Here is a 23,628-nt window from a genome sequence, read left to right as displayed (position 1 = left end):
TCATTTTGAGTACTTGGTGATGCCTTTTGGGCTCTCTAATGCGCCTTCAGTTTTTCAGTCCTTTATGCATGACATTTTCCGGAAGTATCTGGATAAATTTTTGATCGTTTATCTGGACGATATTCTGTTTTTTTCTGATGATTGGGATTCGCATGTAGAACAGGTCAGGATGGTTTTCAAGATTTTGCGTGAAAATTCTTTGTTTGTTAAAGGCTCAAAGTGTCTCTTTGGTGTACAGAAGGTTCCCTTTTTAGGGTTCATTTTTTCCCCTTCTGCTGTGGAGATGGACCCAGTCAAGGTCCGAGCTATTCATGATTGGACTCAGCCCTCGTCAGTTAAGAGTCTTCAGAAGTTCTTGGGTTTTGCTAACTTTTACCGTCGTTTTATCGCTAATTTTTCTAGCGTTGTTAAACCTTTGACGGATATGACCAAGAAAGGCTCTGATGTAGCTAACTGGGCTCCTGCTGCCGTGGAGGCTTTCCAGGAGTTGAAACGCCGGTTTACTTCGGCGCCTGTTTTGTGCCAGCCTGATGTCTCACTGCCCTTTCAAGTTGAGGTGGATGCTTCGGAGATTGGGGCAGGGGCCGTTTTGTCTCAGAGAGGTCCTGGTTGCTCTACTATGAGACCTTGTGCCTTTTTCTCTAGGAAGTTTTCGCCTGCAGAGCGAAATTATGATGTGGGCAATCGGGAGTTGTTGGCCATGAAGTGGGCATTTGAGGAGTGGCGTCATTGGCTTGAGGGTGCTAAGCATCGTGTGGTGGTTTTGACTGATCACAAAAATCTGATGTATCTCGAGTCTGCTAAACGCCTGAATCCTAGACAGGCCCGCTGGTCATTGTTTTTCTCTCGTTTTGACTTTGTGGTCTCGTATTTACCAGGTTCGAAGAATGTGAAAGCCGATGCTCTGTCTAGGAGCTTTGTGCCTGATGCTCCTGGAGTCGCTGAACCTGTGGGTATTCTTAAGGAAGGAGTTATCTTGTCAGCTATTTCTCCGGATCTGCGACGTGTGTTGCAGAGATTTCAGGCTGGTAGGCCTGACTCTTGTCCACCTGACAGATTGTTTGTACCTGCTAGGTGGACCAGTAGAGTCATTTCCGAGGTTCATTCCTCGGTGTTGGCAGGGCACCCGGGAATTTTTGGCACCAGGGATCTGGTGGCCAGGTCCTTTTGGTGGCCGTCCTTGTCAAGGGATGTGCGGTCTTTTGTGCAGTCCTGTGGGACTTGTGCTCGAGCTAAGCCTTGCTGTTCTCGTGCCAGCGGGTTGCTCTTGCCCTTGCCTGTCCCGAAGAGACCTTGGACACACATCTCTATGGATTTCATTTCTGATCTTCCGGTGTCTCGGGGCATGTCTGTCATCTGGGTGATATGTGATCGTTTCTCCAAGATGGTCCATTTGGTTCCTTTGCCTAAGCTGCCTTCCTCTTCCGATCTGGTTCCTGTGTTCTTCCAGAACGTGGTCCGTTTACACGGCATTCCTGAGAATATTGTGTCGGACAGAGGATTCCAGTTTGTTTCCAGGTTCTGGCGATCCTTTTGTGGTAGGATGGGCATTGATTTGTCGTTTTCGTCCGCTTTTCATCCACAGACTAATGGACAAACGGAGCGAACTAATCAGACTCTGGAGGCTTATTTGAGGTGTTTTGTCTCTTCTGATCAGGATGATTGGGTGACCTTCTTGCCGTTGGCTGAATTTGCCCTTAATAATCGGGCTAGTTCCGCCACCTTGGTTTCGCCATTTTTCTGCAACTCTGGTTTCCATCCTCGTTTTTCCTCGGGACATGTGGAGCCTTCTGACTGTCCTGGGGTGGATTCTGTGGTAGATAGGTTGCAGCAGATCTGGAATCATGTGGTGGACAACTTGAAGTTGTCACAGGAGAAGGCTCAGCGTTTTGCCAACCGCCGCCGCGGTGTGGGTCCCCGACTTCGTGTTGGGGATTTGGTATGGCTGTCTTCTCGATTTGTTCCTATGAAGGTCTCCTCTCCCAAATTTAAGCCTCGCTTCATTGGTCCGTACAAGATATTGGAAATCCTTAATCCTGTGTCCTTTCGCCTGGATCTTCCGGTGTCGTTTGCCATTCACAACGTATTTCATAGGTCCTTGTTGCGGCGGTACGTTGTGCCTGTGGTTCCTTCTGCTGAGCCTCCTGCTCCGGTGTTGGTTGAGGGCGAGTTGGAGTACGTGGTGGAGAAGATCTTAGATTCTCGTCTCTCCAGGCGGAGGCTTCAGTACCTGGTCAAGTGGAAGGGCTATGGTCAGGAGGATAATTCCTGGGTGGTCGCTTCTGATGTGCATGCGGCCGATTTAGTTCGGGCCTTTCACGCCGCTCATCCTGATCGCCCTGGTGGTCTTGGTGAGGGTTCGGTGACCCCTCACTAAGGGGGGGGTACTGTTGTGAATTTGCTTTTTGGCTCCCTCTAGTGGTTACTTGTGATTTGACTCTGGGTATGTCAGTCATCCCTTGTATGCTCACCTGGGCCGTTAGTTCAGGGGTGTTGCTATATAAGCTCCCTGGACCTTCAGTTCTATGCCTGGCAACGTTGTAATCAGAGCTAATCTGTTGTGCTCTTGTCTACTGATCCTGGTTCCTGCTAGATTAAGCTAAGTCTGCTTTCTTGCTTTTTGCTATTTGTTTTTGTTTGAATTTTTGTCCAGCTTGTACTTAATCTGTATCCTGTCCTTGCTGGAAGCTCTAGGGAGCTGGTGTTCTCCCCCCGGGCCGTTAGACGGTTCGGGGGTTCTTGAATTTCCAGCGTGGATGTTTGATAGGGTTTTTGTTGACCATATAAGTTATCTTACTACATTCTGCTATTAGTAAGCGGGCCTCTCTTTGCTAAACCTAGTTCATTTCTATGTTTGTCATTTCCTCTTACCTCACCGTTATTATTTGTGGGGGGCTTGTATCCTACTTTTGGGGTCCTTTCTCTGGAGGCAAGAGAGGTCTTTGTTTTCCTCTTCTAGGGGTAGTTAGTTCTCCGGCTGGCGCGAGACATCTAGCGACCAACGTAGGCATGTTCCCCGGCTACTTCTAGTGTTGGCGTTAGGAGTAGATATATGGTCAACCCAGTTACCACTGCCCTATGAGCTGGATTTTTGTACTTCGCAGACTTACCTATTTCTCTGAGACCCTCGCCATTGGGGTCATAACATCGGTGCCCCGCTCCGACCTTTGCTCCTGGCAACTTAGTGTGGCTCTCCGCCCGTAACATCAGGCTGCGTGTTGAGTCCACTAAGTTTGCACCTCCCTACTTGGGTCCTTTCAAGGTCCTCGAACAGGTTAACCCTGTGGTCTATCGTTTAGCCCTTCCGCCACACCTGGGTATCACCGACACCTTTCATGTGTCCCTCTTGAAACCTGTATACATGTCCCGGTTTTCCGAGTCATCTGCCGGGACATCGGGTTCGTCTACGGACGATTACGAGGTGAACGCTATTTTGGGGTGCAAGGTGGTTCGTGGCAAAAAACTTTATTTGGTGGACTGGAAGGGTTACGGTCCTGAGGATAGGTCCTGGGAGCCTGCTGAGCGCATTCGGGCTCCGCAGCTCATTGCTGCCATCGAGCGTAGCAAGGCCCAAGGAGGGGGGGTAATGTTAGGGGTCGATTTCCCATCTCTGCACAGGGGGAATCTCAGGCCATCTCCTCTGCGGTCTCCCATTCTTCTCCTGCCGCAGTGGAGTCTGCTCAGCGGAGACATCGGTCCCAGCATCTCGCTCAGTCTGACTCTGTACAGAGTTACTGCTGCTTTTCCTGCTTCTGCCTTTGAAGTCAGTGCTGGGCAGCGGCGAGCAGACGCTTCTGGGACTAAGTCCTGCCTTTCTCGTTCTGAGCATGCCCAGAGTAAGATCTCTCAGTGGAGATCGAGGGTCACATGATCAGACACTGCAGCTAAGGTCCTGTAGGTGCTCACGCTCTGTGGCAGCCTCTCATTGGTCCTTCCAGGAAGGTCCTGTACGTGCTGCTACTATTTAAGGCTCACATGGCCGCACGGCCATGCACTAGTATTGCTCTTTATTTATGTACTTTGCGCCAGTGTGGTCTTGTATGAGTGTGTTCAGGGACCTGGCTGAAATAAGCCTCTAGAATGCTGGCACCTCCGGCGAGGAGTTTGTATGCTTGGGTATTCAGGGACCTGGCCGAAATAAGCCCTTAGAATGCTGGCACCTCCGGCGAGGAGTTTTGTGTGCATGCATGACCACTGACTGCTCTTGTTTAGGCAGTTAGCCTGTGCCTCTGTGGAGTGGGCTTTTGAGTTCACGGCTGCTCTGTAAAGTAACAGAGTTAGCTAAAACCGTCATTAAGTTTCGCTATTTGCTAGCAGCAGGTTCTCTTGCACGGTGGACCCCGGGCTGCGAACGCATCTATGATAATAAAATCTATATATTCATTTGGTGCGTTCCGCTAGCCCTAACACGCTGCCACACAACCAAATCTTGTGTTCCTTATTAAAATGAACAAAATGATGCGCTGACCTGATTCCTGCCATCGCCTTTGACAACCTGCGGCAAAGAATCCTGCCCATGGGCATGATCCGGCACGCAAAATTCAAACGTCCTAACAAGGACTGCAACTCCTTCAAAGTCACCTTGCGCAGTCTCCCGATCCTCTGGACTTCCTGTTTAAGCAACTAGAGCTTGTCCTCCAGTAACCTACACGCCATTCTTTCCGAGTCAATAAGAATGCCCAAAAAACTCAAAACCATGCCAGGGCCCTCCGTTTTTTCTCTCGCCAGTGGAACACCAAACAGCCCATCCATCCACTCCATGGTAGCCAATAAATTCCTGCATAAAGCAGAGTCCGGCGGTCCAATAAACAAGAAATCATCCAAATAATGAATGATGGAAGAAACTCCGGTATCGTCCCTAACCACCCACTCAAGAAAAGTACTAAATGTCTCAAACAATGAACAAGAAATCGAACCTCCATCCCAAAAACAACCTAGCAAAGGAATACTATCAGGGTGCACCGGAACCAATCTGAAGGCCGATTCAATATCCGTCTTAGCCAGCAAAGCCCCTTCACCATACCGCCGCACCCATTGCACCGCTGCATCAAACGAAGTGTACACCACTGAGCGTAACTCATCATCGATGCCATCGTTAACTGACCTACCCTTTGGATAAGACAAATGATGGATCAACCGAAATTTGTTTGGTTCCTTCTTGGGCACCACCCCCAAAGGGGAAACAACCACACCTTCAACAGGCAAACAACTAAATGACCCTGCCATCCTACCTAGTTCCACCTCCTTTGCCAACTTACTACTAACAACCGCTACATGCAAATCCGCTGACCTTAATAGTAAAGGGGACCGTGTGGCTAGGAGGAGGAATCCTAAAACCGTCTGAAAAACCACGTAAAAGAATCCCCGCTTTTTCTTGATCCGGGTACTTACTTAGATATGGGGCCATCTTTTGAAGCCTCACTGGTGTCTCCCCCTTGACCACCACCCACTGCTGGCTTACCCCTTGCTTTCTTAAAACACTTTGACACTCCATGGGAAGCCCCATTACAGTGGGAACAAACATGTTTGAATTTACAGATGTTTCCATATTTACATTGGCCATCGTTAAATTGCCAACATGTTCCCGATTTTTCTTTTGCACCCTGCATCCCCTGACCCCCACTTCTATGTCCATGCTGCTGATTGTTGGCACCTCCGCCCCATGAAAGGACTGCCCATACCACGCCGGGGCCATAACCTTCAACCAAAGCCCAATATCCCTTTGATCCCATCTTATTTTGGGTCGAACCGCCTTCCTCTGATGAAACTGCTCATCATAGCGCAGCCACGCCTGGCCCCCATAAGTACGGTGTGCCTCCCCTATCACGTCCAAATAGCAAAAGAGACCCGAACAGTTGTCTGGAAATTTCTCACCTATCACACTAGCCAAGATCGCAAAAGCCTGCAGCCAATTAACAAATGTCTGCGGAATCAACCGCCACCTCCTCTTCTCCTCCTCCTCCTTCTTAGGCTGGAGTCACACTAGCGAGTTTTACGGACGTAAGAACGCAGAAAATACGTCCGTAAAACTCGGCCAAACAAACGGCACAATTATTCTCAATGGGGCTGCTCCTATCAGCCGTATATTATGGTTCAGTATTATACGGCTTTCTACGGCCGTACAAAATCGCAGCATGCTGCGTTTGTCAGCGTATTGCGCAAAAAAACGCCAATGAAAGTCTATGGGGCGAGAAAAATACGGATTCCACATGGACCAGCAGTGTGACTTGCAATAGAAATACGCAGCGGTGTTAGTGAAAAGCCGGTATTCAATTGCCGGCTTTTCATTTCTCCTTCACAAACCCGACATGATATGAGACATGGTTTACATACAGTAAACCATCTCATATCCCCTTTTTTTTTGCATATTCCACACTACTAATGTTAGTAGTGTGTATGTGCAAAATTTGTAGCTGCTAAAATAAAGGGTTAAATCGCGGAAAAAATTGGCGTGGGCTCCCGCGCAATTTTCTCCGCCAGAGTGGTCAAGCCAGTGACTGAGGGCAGATATTAATAGCCAGGAGAGGGACCATGGTTATTGGCCCCCCTGGCTACAAACATCTGCCCCCAGCCACCCCAGAAAAGGCACATCTGGAAGATGCGCCTATTCTGGCACTTGGCCTCTCTCTTCCCACTCCCGTGTAGCGGTGGGATATGGGGTAATGAAGGGTTAATGTCACCTTGCTATTGTAAGGTGACATTAAGCCAGATTAATAATGGAGAGGCGTCAATTATGTCACCTATCCATTATTAATCCAATTGTCTGAAAGGGTTAAAAAAACACACACATTATTAAAAAGTATTTTAATGAAATAAATACACAGGTTGTTTTAATATTTTATTGCTCTCTCAATCCAGCTGATGACCCTCGCTTGGCAAAATAATAAACCCACAATATACATACCCTCTGATGAACCGTCACGTCCCACGAGGTAATCCATCTGAAGGGGTTAAAATATTTTACAAGCAGGAGCCCTGAAAATGCAGCTGTGCTCGTGCTTGTAAGCCCCGGCGAATGAAGGAAATGTAGGTCAATGACCTATAGTTACCTTCAGTCGCGGTGAGGCACCCTCTGTTGGATGTCCTCATGAACTGCAGCCTGGGAACTTTTTCCCACGCTCGAGCTCATATGAGGACAACCTGCTGGGGGCGCCTCACCGCAACTGAAGGTAACTATAGGTCATTGACCTACATTTCCTTCATTCGCCGGGGCTTACAAGCGCGAGCACAGCTGCATTAGCAGGGCTCCTGCTTGTAAAATATTTTAACCCCTTCAGATGGATTACCTCGTGGGACGTGACGGTTCATCAGAGGGTATGTATATTGTGGGTTTATTATTTTGCCAAGCGAGGGTCATCAGCTGGATTGAGAGAGCAATAAAATATTAAAACAACCTGTGTGTTTATTTCATTAAAATACTTTTTAATAATGTGTGTGTGTTTTTTAACCCTTTTAGACAATTGGATTAATAATGGATAGGTGTCATAATTGACGCCTCTCCATTATTAATCTGGCTTAATGTCACCTTACAATAGCAAGGTGACATTAACCCTTCATTACCCCATATCCCACCGCTACACGGGAGTGGGAAGAGAGTGGCCAAGTGCCAGAATAGGCGCATCTTCCAGATGTGCCTTTTCTGGGGTGGCTGGGGGCAGATGTTTGTAGCCAGGGGGGCCAATAACCATGGACCCTCTCTAGGCTATTAATATCTGCCCTCAGTCACTGGCTTTACCACTCTGGCGGAGAAAATTGCGCGGGAGCCCACGCCAATTTTTTCCACGATTTAACCCTTTATTTTAGCAGCTACAGCGCCCAAATTTTGCACATACACACTACTAACATTAGTAGTGTGGAATATGCAAAAAAAAGGGGGATATGAGATGGTTTACTGTATGTAAACCATCTCTCATATCATGTCGGGTTTGGGAAGGAGAAATGAAAAGCCGGCAATTGAATTACCGGCTTTTAACATATATCGCGATGAATTAAATATAAATACAGAATATATATATATGTGTCTCAATGACATATATATATATATATATATATATATATATATATATATATATATATATATATGCTGTATATATGTTTTACCGAACATTTGAGCACATAAATCCATTAGATGTCGGTTTTGCAAGCCTGCGAGGAAATCTCGCAGTACGGATGCCATACGGATTACATACGGAGGATGCCATGCGCAAAATACGCTGACACACCCTGCCTACGGATCACTATTTTGGGAACATTTCTCCGTATTACGGCCGTAAAAAAACGGACCGTATTGTCTTACGCTGAGTGTGACTCCAGCCTTACTGTCATCCTTTTTACCCTTGTCGAAGTTAAATTTTTCCAGAGGAAGGAGGAAGAAAATCTCTACATACTCATCCTTCCAAATTTTTTCCTTCATTTCTTTCTTCAAATGCGCACCGAGCAGACGCTCGAAGCATACATACACCTCTCCTTTTGCTCTATCATCCAACTTCACTGCATCGACACTGATACCCCTGCCGACGATGCCTGCGCCGACACCCCTGACCTCCCTGTGTCGCTTACCACTCTTTAGCCACAACCCGACCCCTGTAACCAGGTCCCCACAGGTGACACCCCAGTGCCTTCAGCAACTCCCCCTCTAAACTCCTCAAAAAATGCGACACCCCCGCCAGAATATCGCTGATGCCCGACACACCCGAGCTACCCACTCCAGTTAAGCCACTAACATCTGCCGCTACACTCTGGCTTCCCCTAACCTCCCCTAACCCAACCCCCAATGGTGACAAACGAGACATTGACATATACTCACGAAGCTGCGTGGGTGCTGTGTCCCCGCCAGCCGGACATCTGGACTCCTGCTGCTCTCCATCCTTTGGCTGCTTGCTCCCAGAGTCGCACATGTCATTGTCCCTTTGCTGCTCCAGGCCCGTGCCCCTGGCCTCCACGTCACCAGGGGGGACTGAAGCTGGGGATCCATGTCGCTCCCTTGACCTCCTGTTGGACCTTGATCTGTCTGTGCCTGTAGTCTCCCGTGGCCTTCCTGCATTCGCTGCCCTGTTGTACTCCGCTCCCGGCCTACGGCCCCCGTGTCGAGGGCACGGCTGAGCCTGCCCGCCATCCTGCTCTGCCGACCGCTCCCCCTGCCAGATGCCCCCACGTCGGCCGCTCCCGGGGTACCTGCCGCTGTCGCCACCGCCCGACGTCCATCCGCAGCTGCCGCTCCCACCTGCCGTCCTCTCACCGCCGGTGACCTGGCCTTGCACACCGCTGCTCCACCGCGGCTGCAGGGCTCTCTCCCAACCTGCGCCGTCCCGCATTGTGCCTGAGCAGGCCGCACTTCCGGCGCGGCCCGCACTTCCGGTGAAGCGTGGCTGGCCGTCGCGGCCCTCGCCGCTGGAATGCGCTGCCGACCCGCGCCGGCAGAGCGGGTGCCGGGATTCCTGCTGGAGGGGGAACAGGGCGGATCAGTTGCACCGCTGCAACCAGCCTCCGCAGGGTCCCCGAAGGGGCTCCGTGCCCTCCGCCTGCCTTGCGTCGCCATGTCTGGTGACAGCCGTTCCGGGGGCCTTGTCCTCCATCGCATAGTAGAGATGATAGCTGCTCCTCCAGCCAGCCGCCCCTCCTAGAACGAGCCACGTCCCGCAATCGCTCCACTAAGCCGTACACAGAATCCATGGTGAGTCTGCCTAAAGGGAGGGTGGATGGGCTTTTCACGCTGGATTCCCTCAGGCAAGTGGCGATTTTCCAGCACTTTCCCTCTACTGAATCCTGCACCCAACCCCTCCCCTAAAAACCGTCCTACCAATCCCAATCCCAGCATTTTAATATTCAAAGAAAAACCCTCCCTTGGCAACGCAGTCATGGGGGCCTACATCTAGCTGGGCTTATTCCAGCCCCATCTGGATGCTGTTGTCTTGATGCTGCATAAATATGCAGCGTCAAAACTGCAGCAACTTCGGATTGTGGGTGCATACACTTAGGGTAGGAACACACGGTCAGTAAATGCTGTGGGTTGGACACTGCAGCATCCAGATGTTACAGCATAGTGGATGGGATTTCTAGAAAATCCATGCCCACTATATGCGCACAGATACCCACGGCTCACTTGTGGATGTGGACATGCGGCGCGTCTTTCCAGACCGCAGCATGTCTATTTATTTTAAGATAAATATCACCCGTACAATGTATTGGGACACGGTGAATCTGCACGGTTCAATGAACACAAGCGGAATCACCTGCATTCAAAAGCCGGCAGCGCTTTGGATTCAGCAGACATGTGCTGTGTCCAAAGGGATGCCGATTACTGACCGTGTGCACATACCCTTAGAAAACCTCCATGTTTTTCTGATCCTGGACAGGTCTCTGTCAGCACAGAATAAATATTCAAACTAAAGGTACCTTCACACTGAGTGACTTTAGAACGATAACGATAGCGATCCGTGACGTTGCAGCGTCCTGGATAGCGATATCGTTGTGTTTGACACGCAGCAGCGATCAGGACCCTGCTGTGATATCGCTGGTCGGAGCTAGAAGGCCAGAACTTTATTTGGTCGTCAGATCGGCGTGTATCGTTGTGTTTGACAGCAAAAGCAACGATGCCAGCAATGTTTTACAATGGTAACCAGGGTAAAAAACCGGGTTACTAAGCGCAGGGCCGCGCTTAGTAACCCGATGTTTACCCTGGTTACCATTGTAAATGTAAAAAAAAAAACACTACATACTCACATTCCGGTGCCTGTCACGTCCCCCGGCATCCGCTTCCCTGCGCTCTTCCTGCATCCTGTGTCAGCGCCGGCCGGCCGTAAAGCAGAGCACAGCGGTGACGTCACCACTCTGCTTTCCGGCGGTGCTTACACAGGATGCAGGAGGAGTGCAGGGAAGCGGCCCTGCGCTTAGTAACCCGATGTTTACCCTGGTTACCCGGGGACTTCGGCATCGTTGGTCGCTGGAGAGCTGTCTGTGTGACAGCTCTCCAGCGACCACACAGCGACGCTGCAGCGATCGGCATCGTTGTCTATATCACTGCAGCGTTGCTTAAGGTGACGGTACCTTAAGTTCTGCTGCTTGGTGAAGCCAATCATTTATAAACATCTTCCCACCTGCTTGTTTTCTCTTTTTCCACCACCCTTCTATGATTGAGAGCTCTGGCTTCATAGAACTAGATAAGGGTGGAGAAAACAAGAAGATGGAGCAGGGGGTTGGACCAGATGACCCAGGAGGTCCCTTCCAACTCTACCATTCTATGGGAATGTGTATATACAGGTCCTTCTCAAAAAATTAGCATATAGTGTTAAATTTCATTATTTACCATAATGTAATGATTACAATTAAACTTTCATATATTATAGATTCATTATCCACCAACTGAAATTTGTCAGGTCTTTTATTGTTTTAATACTGATGATTTTGGCATACAACTCCTGATAACCCAAAAAACCTGTCTCAATAAATTAGCATATCAAGAAAAGGTTCTCTAAACGACCTATTACCCTAATCTTCTGAATCAACTAATTAACTCTAAACACATGCAAAAGATACCTGAGGCTTTTAAAAACTCCCTGCCTGGTTCATTACTCAAAACCCCCATCATGGGTAAGACTAGCGACCTGACAGATGTCAAGAAGGCCATCATTGACACCCTCAAGCAAGAGGGTAAGACCCAAAAAGAAATTTCTCAACAAATAGGCTGTTCCCAGAGTGCTGTATCAAGGCACCTCAATGGTAAGTCTGTTGGAAGGAAACAATGTGGCAGAAAACGCTGTACAACGAGAAGAGGTGACCAGACCCTGAGGAAGATTGTGGAGAAGGACCGATTCCAGACCTTGGGGAACCTGAGGAAGCAGTGGACTGAGTCTGGTGTGGAAACATCCAGAGCCACCGTGCACAGGCGTGTGCAGGAAATGGGCTACAGGTGCCGCATTCCCCAGGTAAAGCCACTTTTGAACCATAAACAGCGGCACTGGACTGTTGCTAAGTGGTCCCAAGTACTTTTTTCTGATGAAAGCAAATTTTGCATGTCATTCGGAAATCAAGGTGCCAGAGTCTGGAGGAAGACTGGGGAGAAGGACATGCCAAAATGCCTGAAGTCCAGTGTCAAGTACCCACAGTCAGTGATGGTGTGGGGTGCCATGTCAGCTGCTGGTGTTGGTCCACTGTGTTTCATCAAGGGCAGGGTCAATGCAGCTAGCTATCAGGAGATTTTGGAGCACTTCATGCTTCCATCGGCTGAAATGCTTTATGGAGATGAAGATTTCATTTTTCAGCACGACCTGGCACCTGCTCACAGTGCCAAAACCACTGGTAAATGGTTTACTGACCATGGTATTACTGTGCTCAATTGGCCTGCCAACTCTCCTGACCTGAACTCCATAGAGAATCTGTGGGATATTGTGAAGAGAAAGTTGAGAGACGCCAGACCCAACACTCTGGATGAGCTTAAGGCCGCTATTGAAGCATCCTGGGCCTCCATAACATCTCAGCAGTGTCACAGGCTGATTGCCTCCATGCCACGCCGCATTGAAGCAGTCATTTCTGCCAAAGGATTCCCGACCAAGTATTGAGTGCATAACTGAACATTATTATTTGATTGTTTTTTGGTTTGTTATTAAAAAACACTTTTATTTGATTGGACGGGTGAAATATGCTAATTTATTGAGACAGGTTTTTTGGGTTATCAGGAGTTGTAGGCCAAAATCATCAGTATTAAAACAATAAAAGACCTGACAAATTTCAGTTGGTGGATAATGAATCTATAATATATGAAAGTTTAATTGTAATCATTACATTATGGTAAATAATGAAATTTAACACTATATGCTAATTTTTTGAGAAGGACCTGTAAATGATTGGCCCCACCATGAAGCACCGAGCAGTGGGACTTTTGAACAGTTATTCTGTGCTGACAGAGTCCTTTTAAAGGGGTTGTCCACTACTTGCATAACACTTTTTCCTTTACAATATTAGTCCAGATTGCCCTATTAGCCGTCCTGTATGGGCCCACTCTCCACCTTCGGGCCCTGATGCAGCTGCATTGGCGGTATATCTGCCCCTGAGACAACCCCTTTAAAAGCCAAGTAAAAGTAATTACTTCTCCCGCAGAAGATATCAGAAATTACAGTTTTTATTTGTAAAATAGTTTTATATGCTGTACGATGAATGTTGTTCAATGAGTAAAGTATTTGCATCTTTCATTTCTACAAAGTAATAATCGTTATCCATAATTAAATGGTAGTAATACAAATTACCCAAATTTTGCACCTAAAATATTCTGAACTCAACATGGGAGTTAGTAATTAGACTTATGTAAATGATGTGTCATTATTCGATTTAGAAGGTTTCTGTGGCATAAATGCTGCTCATTTAATTTAATTGCTATGATTATTATGTTAGAGATTTAGTAAAGGCTGCCCTTGTGAAGCATCACACTTCTATCCTGATAATGTCTTCCACTGCAAGAGAACTGGTTACAGAAATAGGATAGCTGGTGGCCACACCAACTCATTAAAATGATTGCCCAGTCAAAGTGTTAGGTAAGTCACTACCTACAGGGGATAGGGGCTATTCATTTTCCTAAGTTCATGCGTTTTAGCTGCTTATTAGGTTTGCTACTATAGTTTAAGAACAGAGTCTACAGCAGGGCCGGACTGGCCATCGGGCAGTTCTGGCAAATGCCAGAAGGGCCGGTGGCAGTAGTGGGCCGCTCGAGTGTGCCGCTGTCGGCACACTCTCCCCGCTGTCGGCGCACTCCCGTCCCCGCATTCAACTATACCGGCGTCATAGACGCCGGTACAGTTGAATGCAATGATGGAGGAGAGAGCGTCTGCTGACGCTTCCTCTCCCATCATTCCCTGCTCTGCCTGCCGCTGACACTGCGGGTGCGAGATGACATCATATCATCGCGCACCTGCTGTGTGACCGGGCGGGCAGACTGCGACTGCTGAGACCAGAGCCAGAGCAGCGCGGGACAGGAGGAAAGGTGAGTAGAGTGTTTTTTTGTTTTTTTTTAATCAATGAGTGATGACTGGATTGTGGAGCTATTGGGGGGGGGGGGGCTGTGCTGCATTCCATTCTATGGGCCTCTGCTGCATTATATTCTATGGGGCTGGCTGCATTCCATTCTATGGGCCTCTGCTGCATTATATTCTATGGGGCTGGCTGCATTCCATTCTATGGGCCTCTGCTGCATTATATTCTATGGGGCTGTGCTGCATTCCATTCTATGGGCCTGTGCTGCATTATATTGTATGGGGGCTGTGCTGCATTACATTCTATGGGGCTGTGCTGCATTACATTCTATGGGGCTGTGCTGCATTATATTGTATGGGGGCTGTGCTGCATTACATTCTATGGGGCTGTGCTGCATTATATTGTATGGTGGCTGGCTGCATTACATCCTATGGTGGCTGGCTGCATTACATTCTATGGGGGCTGTGCTGCATTACATTCTATGGGGGCTGTGCTGCATTACATTCTATGGGGGGCTGGCTGTATTACATTCTATGGGGGCTGGCTGTATTACATTCTATGGGGCTGTGCTGCATTACATTCTATGGGGGCTGTGCTGCATTACATTCTATGGGGGCTGTGCAGCATTATATTCTATGGGGCTGTGCTGTATTATAGTCTATGGGGGATGTGCAGCATTACATTCTATGGGGCGGTGCTGTATTATAGTCTATGGGGGCTGGCTGTATTACATTCTATGGGGGCTGGCTGCATTACATTCTATGGAGGCTGTGCTGCATTACATTCTATGGGGGCTGTGCTGCATTACATTCTATGGGGGCTGGCTGTATTACATTCTATGGGGGCTGGCTGTATTACATTCTATGGGGCTGTGCTGCATTACATTCTATGGGGGCTGTGCTGCATTACATTCTATGGGGGCTGTGCAGCATTACATTCTATGGGGCTGTGCTGTATTATAGTCTATGGGGGCTGGCTGTATTACATTCTATGGGGGCTGTGCTGTATTACATTCTATGGGGGCTGAGCTGTAATGCTGGATACAGCTGTAATTATATGTTATATAGTCGTGTTACACTCCCCTCACTTCTTGTAGCCTACAAGTGTACAAAGATATTATACAGTCACCATGTGACAAGTGGGCCTGTGTGACTTCAAATGCCAGGGCTGAATTTTAGTCCCAGTCCGGCCCTGGTCTACAGGTAGTCTGATGTAGTCTGAGGCACATCTCTGGTCTCAGGCTGCTGCTCTATGCCTCCTGCTCTGTCTTCAGGTTGACCTTAAGGCTATGTGCACACGTTGCGGATTGGGGTGCAGAATTTTCCACACAAAATCCGCATCTCCTGGCAGAAACCGCAGGTGGGGTTTGACGCGGTTTTTTAATGCGGATTTTGTGTGGATTTTCTGCGGTATTTACCACTGTGGATTTCTATAATGGAAGGGCGCAGAAATGATGCAGATCTGCACAAAAGAAGTGACATGCACTTCTTTTAAATCCTTTTTTTTTGCAGTTTTGGCATGCAAGATTTGTCTCTTGTGCATGCTGATAAAGTTTAGTGCTGAAAAAAAAGTCCTATTCTATAGAATCAGGTTTTGGCACACAAAAACGCAGAAAAATGATACCTGCATTTTTGGTGCATATTTTCAGCATTTTTTTCACCACCCATTCAAATCAATGGGTGAAAAATAGAGTTGAGCGACTTTCATTTTTTTAAGATCGAGTCGGGTTTTGTGAAACCCGATTTTGTCCAGAGTCGAGTCGAGTGCAGTCGGCCGATTATCGCTAAAAGTCGGGGATCGACCGAAACACGAAACCCAATGCAAGTCAATGGGGAAGCATAGTCGGCAGTGAGTGGAGGCCAGGAAAACACCTACAGTGCCCATTTTAATGCCAAAAACATCCATTCTTGTTTCTGAAGCTTGTCAATCTTAATTAACTTTATAATAATAGTTGGGCATAGGGAATTGGGGGTCATTTGGCAAAAGTTGTGGGGGGAGTAGGGCCGGCTCAAGTTTTTCGTGGGCCCAGGAAATGCGGACTACGTCACGGCGGTGTTGCAGGGAAAGGTAAGTATTTCAACGTTGCAAGTGCTGTGATCCTGAGCAAGCAGGGGGGGCCCACTCGTTCGCATTGGCACTGGCACAGGGCCCCTCAAAGTACAGCGATGTGTGTTTGCATGGCGGGGGCGCCTCCCACCAGCAGCGACACTTTTGCGTACTCTGAGGGGCCCTGTGCCAGTGACGTCGCCAACGAGTATGCCCCCCCACCTGATGAAGGAACCTGCACTTTCATCTGCACCTTCCTCTCTGTCCCTGTGTAAGGTGGTATAACATGCGGGAAGGGGAACCTTACTTTCAGCAGGGTCAGATTCTGGCTGTGTAGAGTATAAGGGGAATGTAGTGGTCTAGGTCAATGTACCAGCAGACTCATCTAGCAGTGGCTGGGCAATGGGCAGGATGAGGAGGAAACAGATATAGGGCCAAAGAATAAAGTAGGCTAAATGCAGTTCAAAATTGGTAACAGGACTAAACAGGCGGCATTGCTTTGTTCAGTGGAGTAGCAAACCCAAGAGCAGCAGACACTGTTTCAAGGGCCTAACCACACTAGTAGGCCAAATGCAGTTTAATATCTGATAGTATAGGGCGAAAGCCAGAATGTGGAAGCTCAGCTTTGTTCAGTTGAGGACAACACCAGGCAGGGGCAGACAGACACCTTTAGTAGGCCGGAACAGCCAATTTTTTTAAAAAACAGCAGTTAGTAAGAGGCAGAAGGTAGAAGCTCAGCTTTATTCAGTTGAGGACAACACCAGGCAGGGGCAGACAGACACCTTTAGTAGGCCGGAACAGCCAATTGCATTTTTAAAAATGGTAATTTGGAACTGAAGGTTGAAGCTCAGCTTTATTCAGTTGAGGACAACACCAGGCAGGGGCAGACAGACACCTTTAGTAGGCCGGAACAGCCAATGGCATTTTTAAAAATGGTAATTTGGAACAGAAGGTAGAAGCTCAGCTTTATTCAGTTGAGGACAACACCAGGCAGGGGCAGACATTCACCTTTAGTAGGCCGGAACAGCCAATTGCATTTTTAAAAATGGTAATTTGGAACAGAAGGTAGAAGCTCAGCTTTATTCAGTTGAGGACAACACCAGGCAGGGGCAGACATTCACCTTTAGTAGGCCAGAACAGCCAATTGCATTTTTAAAAATGGTAATTTGGAACTGAAGGTTGAAGCTCAGCTTTATTCAGTTGAGGACAACACCAGGCAGGGGCAGACAGACACCTTTAGTAGGCCGGAACAGCCAATTTTTTAAAAAAACAGCAGTTAGTAAGAGGCAGAAGGTAGAAGCTCAGCTTTATTCAGTTGAGGACAACACCAGGCAGGGGCAGACAGACACCTTTAGTAGGCCGGAACAGCCAATTTTTTAAAAAAACAGCAGTTAGTAAGAGGCAGAAGGTAGAAGCTCAGCTTTATTCAGTTGAGGACAACACCAGGCAGGGGCAGACAGACACCTTTAGTAGGCCGGAACAGCCAATTGCATTTTTAAAAATGGTAATTTGGAACTGAAGGTTGAAGCTCAGCTTTATTCAGTTGAGGACAACACCAGGCAGGGGCAGACAGACACCTTTAGTAGGCCGGAACAGCCAATTTTTAAAAAAAACAGCAGTTAGTAAGAGGCAGAAGGTAGAAGCTCAGCTTTATTCAGTTGAGGACAACACCAGGCAGGGGCAGACAGACACCTTTAGTAGGCCGGAACAGCCAATTGCATTTTTAAAAATGGTAATTTGGAACTGAAGGTTGAAGCTCAGCTTTATTCAGTTGAGGACAACACCAGGCAGGGGCAGACAGACACCTTTAGTAGGCCGGAACAGCCAATGGCATTTTTAAAAATGGTAATTTGGAACAGAAGGTAGAAGCTCAGCTTTATTCAGTTGAGGACAACACCAGGCAGGGGCAGACATTCACCTTTAGTAGGCCGGAACAGCCAATTGCATTTTTAAAAATGGTAATTTGGAACAGAAGGTAGAAACTCAGCTTTATTCAGTTGAGGACAACACCAGGCAGGGGCAGACATTCACCTTTAGTAGGCCGGAACAGCCAATTTTTTAAAAAAACAGCAGTTAGTAAGAGGCAGAAGGTAGAAGCTCAGCTTTATTCAGTTGAGGACAACACCAGGCAGGGGCAGACAGACACCTTTAGTAGGCCGGAACAGCCAATTTTTTAAAAAAACAGCAGTTAGTAAGAGGCAGAAGGTAGAAGCTCAGCTTTATTCAGTTGCAGCTTCTTGGCAATAATATAAAGAAGACGCGACAGGACAACACTCGGTGGATGCCATATCTGTGTTTTCAATGGAAAAAAACCTTTCAGTTAACTACTTGCAGGAGCAAGTTTTTGTAGCTGGTGGACAATTTTTTTAAAAAAAAGCAGTTAATAAGAGGCAGAAGGTAGAAGCTCAGCTTTATTCAGTTGCAGCTTCTTGGCAATAATATAAAGAAGACGCGACAGGACAACACTCGGTGGATGCCATATCTGTGTTTTCAATGGAAAAAAACCTTTCAGTTAACTACTTGCAGGAGAAAGTTTTTGTAGCTGGTGGACAATTTTTTAAAAAAAAAGCAGTTAATAAGAGGCAGAAGGTAGAAGCTCAGCTTTATTCAGTTGCAGCTTCTTGGCAATAATATAAAGAAGACGCGACAGGACAACACTCGGTGGATGCCATATCTGTGTTTTCAATGGAAAAAAACCTTTCAGTTAACTACTTGCAGGAGCAAGTTTTTGTAGCTGGTGGACAATTTTTTTTAAAAAAGCAGTTAATAAGAGGCAGAAGGTAGAAGCTCAGCTTTATTCAGTTGCAGCTTCTTGGCAATAATATAAAGAAGACGCGACAGGACAACACTCGGTGGATGCCATATCTGTGTTTTCAATGGAAAAAAACCTTTCAGTTAACTACTTGCAGGAGCAAGTTTTTGTAGCTGGTGGACAATTTTTTTTTTAAAAAGCAGTTAATAAGAGGCAGAAGGTAGAAGCTCAGCTTTATTCAGTTGGAGCTTCTTGGCAATAATATAAAGAAGACGCGACAGGACAACACTCGGTGGATGCCATATCTGTGTTTTCAATGGAAAAAAACCTTTCAGTTAACTACTTGCAGGAGCAAGTTTTTGTAGCTGGTGGACAATTTTTTTTAAAAAAAGCAGTTAATAAGAGGCAGAAGGTAGAAGCTCAGCTTTATTCAGTTGCAGCTTCTTGGCAATAATATAAAGAAGACGCGACAGGACAACACTCGGTGGATGCCATATCTGTGTTTTCAATGGAAAAAAACCTTTCAGTTAACTACTTGCAGGAGCAAGTTTTTGTAGCTGGTGGCCAATTTTTGTACTGTACCAGTTTTTTGTTGTATGTGTTTTTGTTTTTAATGTTAAAATGTCTGCATTTGATATCTCTCCAGTATTTTCTTTTTTATAAGCAAAATACTGCAGTTTTACATCGGTTACATGGATACACAGGCAGCTTGGTGGTGAGTGGAGGAGTATTTAAAGTAGGGACCGCAGACAGGCTATCAAAGGCCTAAAATAACAAACAATAGGCTCATGGCAGCTTTACAGCGGTTACATGGATACACGGGCAGGCAGCTTGGTGGTGAGTGGAGGAGTATTTAAAGTAGGGACCGCAGACAGGCTATCAAAGGCCTAAAATAACAAACAATAGGCTCATGGCAGTTTTACAGCGGTTACATGGATACACGGGCAGGCAGCTGGTGATGAGTGGAGGAGTATTTAAAGTAGGGACCGCAGACAGGCTATCAAAGGCCTAAAATAACAAACAATAGGCTCATGGCAGCTTTACAGCGGTTACATGGATACACAGGCAGCTTGGTGGTGAGTGGAGGAGTATTTAAAGTAGGGACCGCAGACAGGCTATCAAAGGCCTAAAATAACAAGCAATAGGCTCATGGCAGTTTTACAGCGGTTACATGGATACACGGGCAGGCAGCTGGTGATGAGTGGAGGAGTATTTAAAGTAGGGACCGCAGACAGGCTATCAAAGGCCTAAAATAACAAACAATAGGCTCATGGCAGTTTTACAGCGGTTACATGGATACACGGGCAGGCAGCTGGTGATGAGTGGAGGAGTATTTAAAGTAGGGACCGCAGACAGGCTATCAAAGGCCTAAAATAACAAACAATAGGCTCATGGCAGCTTTACAGCGGTTACATGGATACACAGGCAGCTTGGTGGTGAGTGGAGGAGTATTTAAAGTAGGGACCGCAGACAGGCTATCAAAGGCCTAAAATAACAAACAATAGGCTCATGGCAGTTTTACATCGGTTACATGGATACACAGGCAGCTTGGTGGTCAGTGGAGGAGTATTTAAAGTAGGGACCGCAGACAGGCTATCAAAGGCCTAAAATAACAAACAATAGGCTCATGGCAGCTTTACAGCGGTTACATGGATACACAGGCAGCTTGGTGGTGAGTGGAGGAGTATTTAAAGTAGGGACCGCAGACAGGCTATCAAAGGCCTAAAATAACAAACAATAGGCTCATGGCAGTTTTACAGCGGTTACATGGATACACGGGCAGGCAGCTGGTGATGAGTGGAGGAGTATTTAAAGTAGGGACCGCAGACAGGCTATCAAAGGCCTAAAATAACAAACAATAGGCTCATGGCAGCTTTACAGCGGTTACATGGATACACAGGCAGCTTGGTGGTGAGTGGAGGAGTATTTAAAGTAGGGACCGCAGACAGGCTATCAAAGGCCTAAAATAACAAACAATAGGCTCATGGCAGCTTTACAGCGGTTACATGGATACACAGGCAGCTTGGTGGTGAGTGGAGGAGTATTTAAAGTAGGGACCGCAGACAGGCTATCAAAGGCCTAAAATAACAAACAATAGGCTCATGGCAGTTTTACAGCGGTTACATGGATACACGGGCAGGCAGCTGGTGATGAGTGGAGGAGTATTTAAAGTAGGGACCGCAGACAGGCTATCAAAGGCCTAAAATAACAAACAATAGGCTCATGGCAGTTTTACAGCGGTTACATGGATACACGGGCAGGCAGCTGGTGATGAGTGGAGGAGTATTTAAAGTAGGGACCGCAGACAGGCTATCAAAGGCCTAAAATAACAAACAATAGGCTCATGGCAGCTTTACAGCGGTTACATGGATACACAGGCAGCTTGGTGGTGAGTGGAGGAGTATTTAAAGTAGGGACCGCAGACAGGCTATCAAAGGCCTAAAATAACAAACAATAGGCTCATGGCAGTTTTACATCGGTTACATGGATACACAGGCAGCTTGGTGGTCAGTGGAGGAGTATTTAAAGTAGGGACCGCAGACAGGCTATCAAAGGCCTAAAATAACAAACAATAGGCTCATGGCAGCTTTACAGCGGTTACATGGATACACAGGCAGCTTGGTGGTGAGTGGAGGAGTATTTAAAGTAGGGACCGCAGACAGGCTATCAAAGGCCTAAAATAACAAACAATAGGCTCATGGCAGTTTTACAGCGGTTACATGGATACACGGGCAGGCAGCTGGTGATGAGTGGAGGAGTATTTAAAGTAGGGACCGCAGACAGGCTATCAAAGGCCTAAAATAACAAACAATAGGCTCATGGCAGCTTTACAGCGGTTACATGGATACACAGGCAGCTTGGTGGTGAGTGGAGGAGTATTTAAAGTAGGGACCGCAGACAGGCTATCAAAGGCCTAAAATAACAAACAATAGGCTCATGGCAGCTTTACAGCGGTTACATGGATACACAGGCAGCTTGGTGGTGAGTGGAGGAGTATTTAAAGTAGGGACCGCAGACAGGCTATCAAAGGCCTAAAATAACAAACAATAGGCTCATGGCAGTTTTACAGCGGTTACATGGATACACGGGCAGGCAGCTGGTGATGAGTGGAGGAGTATTTAAAGTAGGGACCGCAGACAGGCTATCAAAGGCCTAAAATAACAAACAATAGGCTCATGGCAGTTTACCAGCGGTTACATGGATACACGGGCAGGCAGCTGGTGATGAGTGGAGGAGTATTTAAAGTAGGGACCGCAGACAGGCTATCAAAGGCCTAAAATAACAAACAATAGGCTCATGGCAGCTTTACAGCGGTTACATGGATACACAGGCAGCTTGGTGGTGAGTGGAGGAGTATTTAAAGTAGGGACCGCAGACAGGCTATCAAAGGCCTAAAATAACAAACAATAGGCTCATGGCAGTTTTACATCGGTTACATGGATACACAGGCAGCTTGGTGGTCAGTGGAGGAGTATTTAAAGTAGGGACCGCAGACAGGCTATCAAAGGCCTAAAATAACAAACAATAGGCTCATGGCAGCTTTACAGCGGTTACATGGATACACAGGCAGCTTGGTGGTGAGTGGAGGAGTATTTAAAGTAGGGACCGCAGACAGGCTATCAAAGGCCTAAAATAACAAACAATAGGCTCATGGCAGTTTTACAGCGGTTACATGGATACACGGGCAGGCAGCTGGTGATGAGTGGAGGAGTATTTAAAGTAGGGACCGCAGACAGGCTATCAAAGGCCTAAAATAACAAACAATAGGCTCATGGCAGTTTTACAGCGGTTACATGGATACACGGGCAGGCAGCTGGTGATGAGTGGAGGAGTATTTAAAGTAGGGACCGCAGACAGGCTATCAAAGGCCTAAAATAACAAACAATAGGCTCATGGCAGCTTTACAGCGGTTACATGGATACACAGGCAGCTTGGTGGTGAGTGGAGGAGTATTTAAAGTAGGGACCGCAGACAGGCTATCAAAGGCCTAAAATAACAAACAATAGGCTCATGGCAGTTTTACAGCGGTTACATGGATACACGGGCAGGCAGCTGGTGATGAGTGGAGGAGTATTTAAAGTAGGGACCGCAGACAGGCTATCAAAGGCCTAAAATAACAAACAATAGGCTCATGGCAGTTTTACAGCGGTTACATGGATACACGGGCAGGCAGCTGGTGATGAGTGGAGGAGTATTTAAAGTAGGGACCGCAGACAGGCTATCAAAGGCCTAAAATAACAAACAATAGGCTCATGGCAGTTTTACAGCGGTTACATGGATACACAGGCAGCTTGGTGGTGAGTGGAGGAGTATTTAAAGTAGGGACCGCAGACAGGCTATCAAAGGCCTAAAATAACAAACAATAGGCTCATGGCAGTTTTACATCGGTTACATGGATACACAGGCAGCTTGGTGGTCAGTGGAGGAGTATTTAAAGTAGGGACCGCAGACAGGCTATCAAAGGCCTAAAATAACAAACAATAGGCTCATGGCAGCTTTACAGCGGTTACATGGATACACAGGCAGCTGTTGTGAAATTGGATTTTGGGCTCCCCCGGTGGCCACTGGTGGAATTGAACTGGTGTGCATCATCCTCTCTGTTCACCTGTTTCCATCAGGATGTGGGAGTCGCTATTTAGCCTTGCTCCTCTGTCACTTCCATGCCAGTCAACATTGTAATCAGAAGCCTTTCTGTGCATGTTCCTGCTGCTAGACAACTCCCAGCTAAGTTGGACTTTAGTCCTTGTTTGTTTTTGCATTTTGTTCCAGTTCACAGCTGTAGTTTCGTTTCTGTGTCTGGAAAGCTCTTGTGATCTGAAATTGCCACTCTGATGTTATGAGTTAATACTAGAGTCTTAAAGTAATTT

This window comes from Ranitomeya variabilis, chromosome 3 (assembly GCF_051348905.1).
Source record: "Ranitomeya variabilis isolate aRanVar5 chromosome 3, aRanVar5.hap1, whole genome shotgun sequence".
In the NCBI taxonomy this organism is placed as follows: Eukaryota; Metazoa; Chordata; class Amphibia; order Anura; family Dendrobatidae; genus Ranitomeya; species Ranitomeya variabilis.
The sequence above is the reverse complement of the archived record's forward strand: the minus strand, read 5'-3'. Positions refer to the sequence as shown.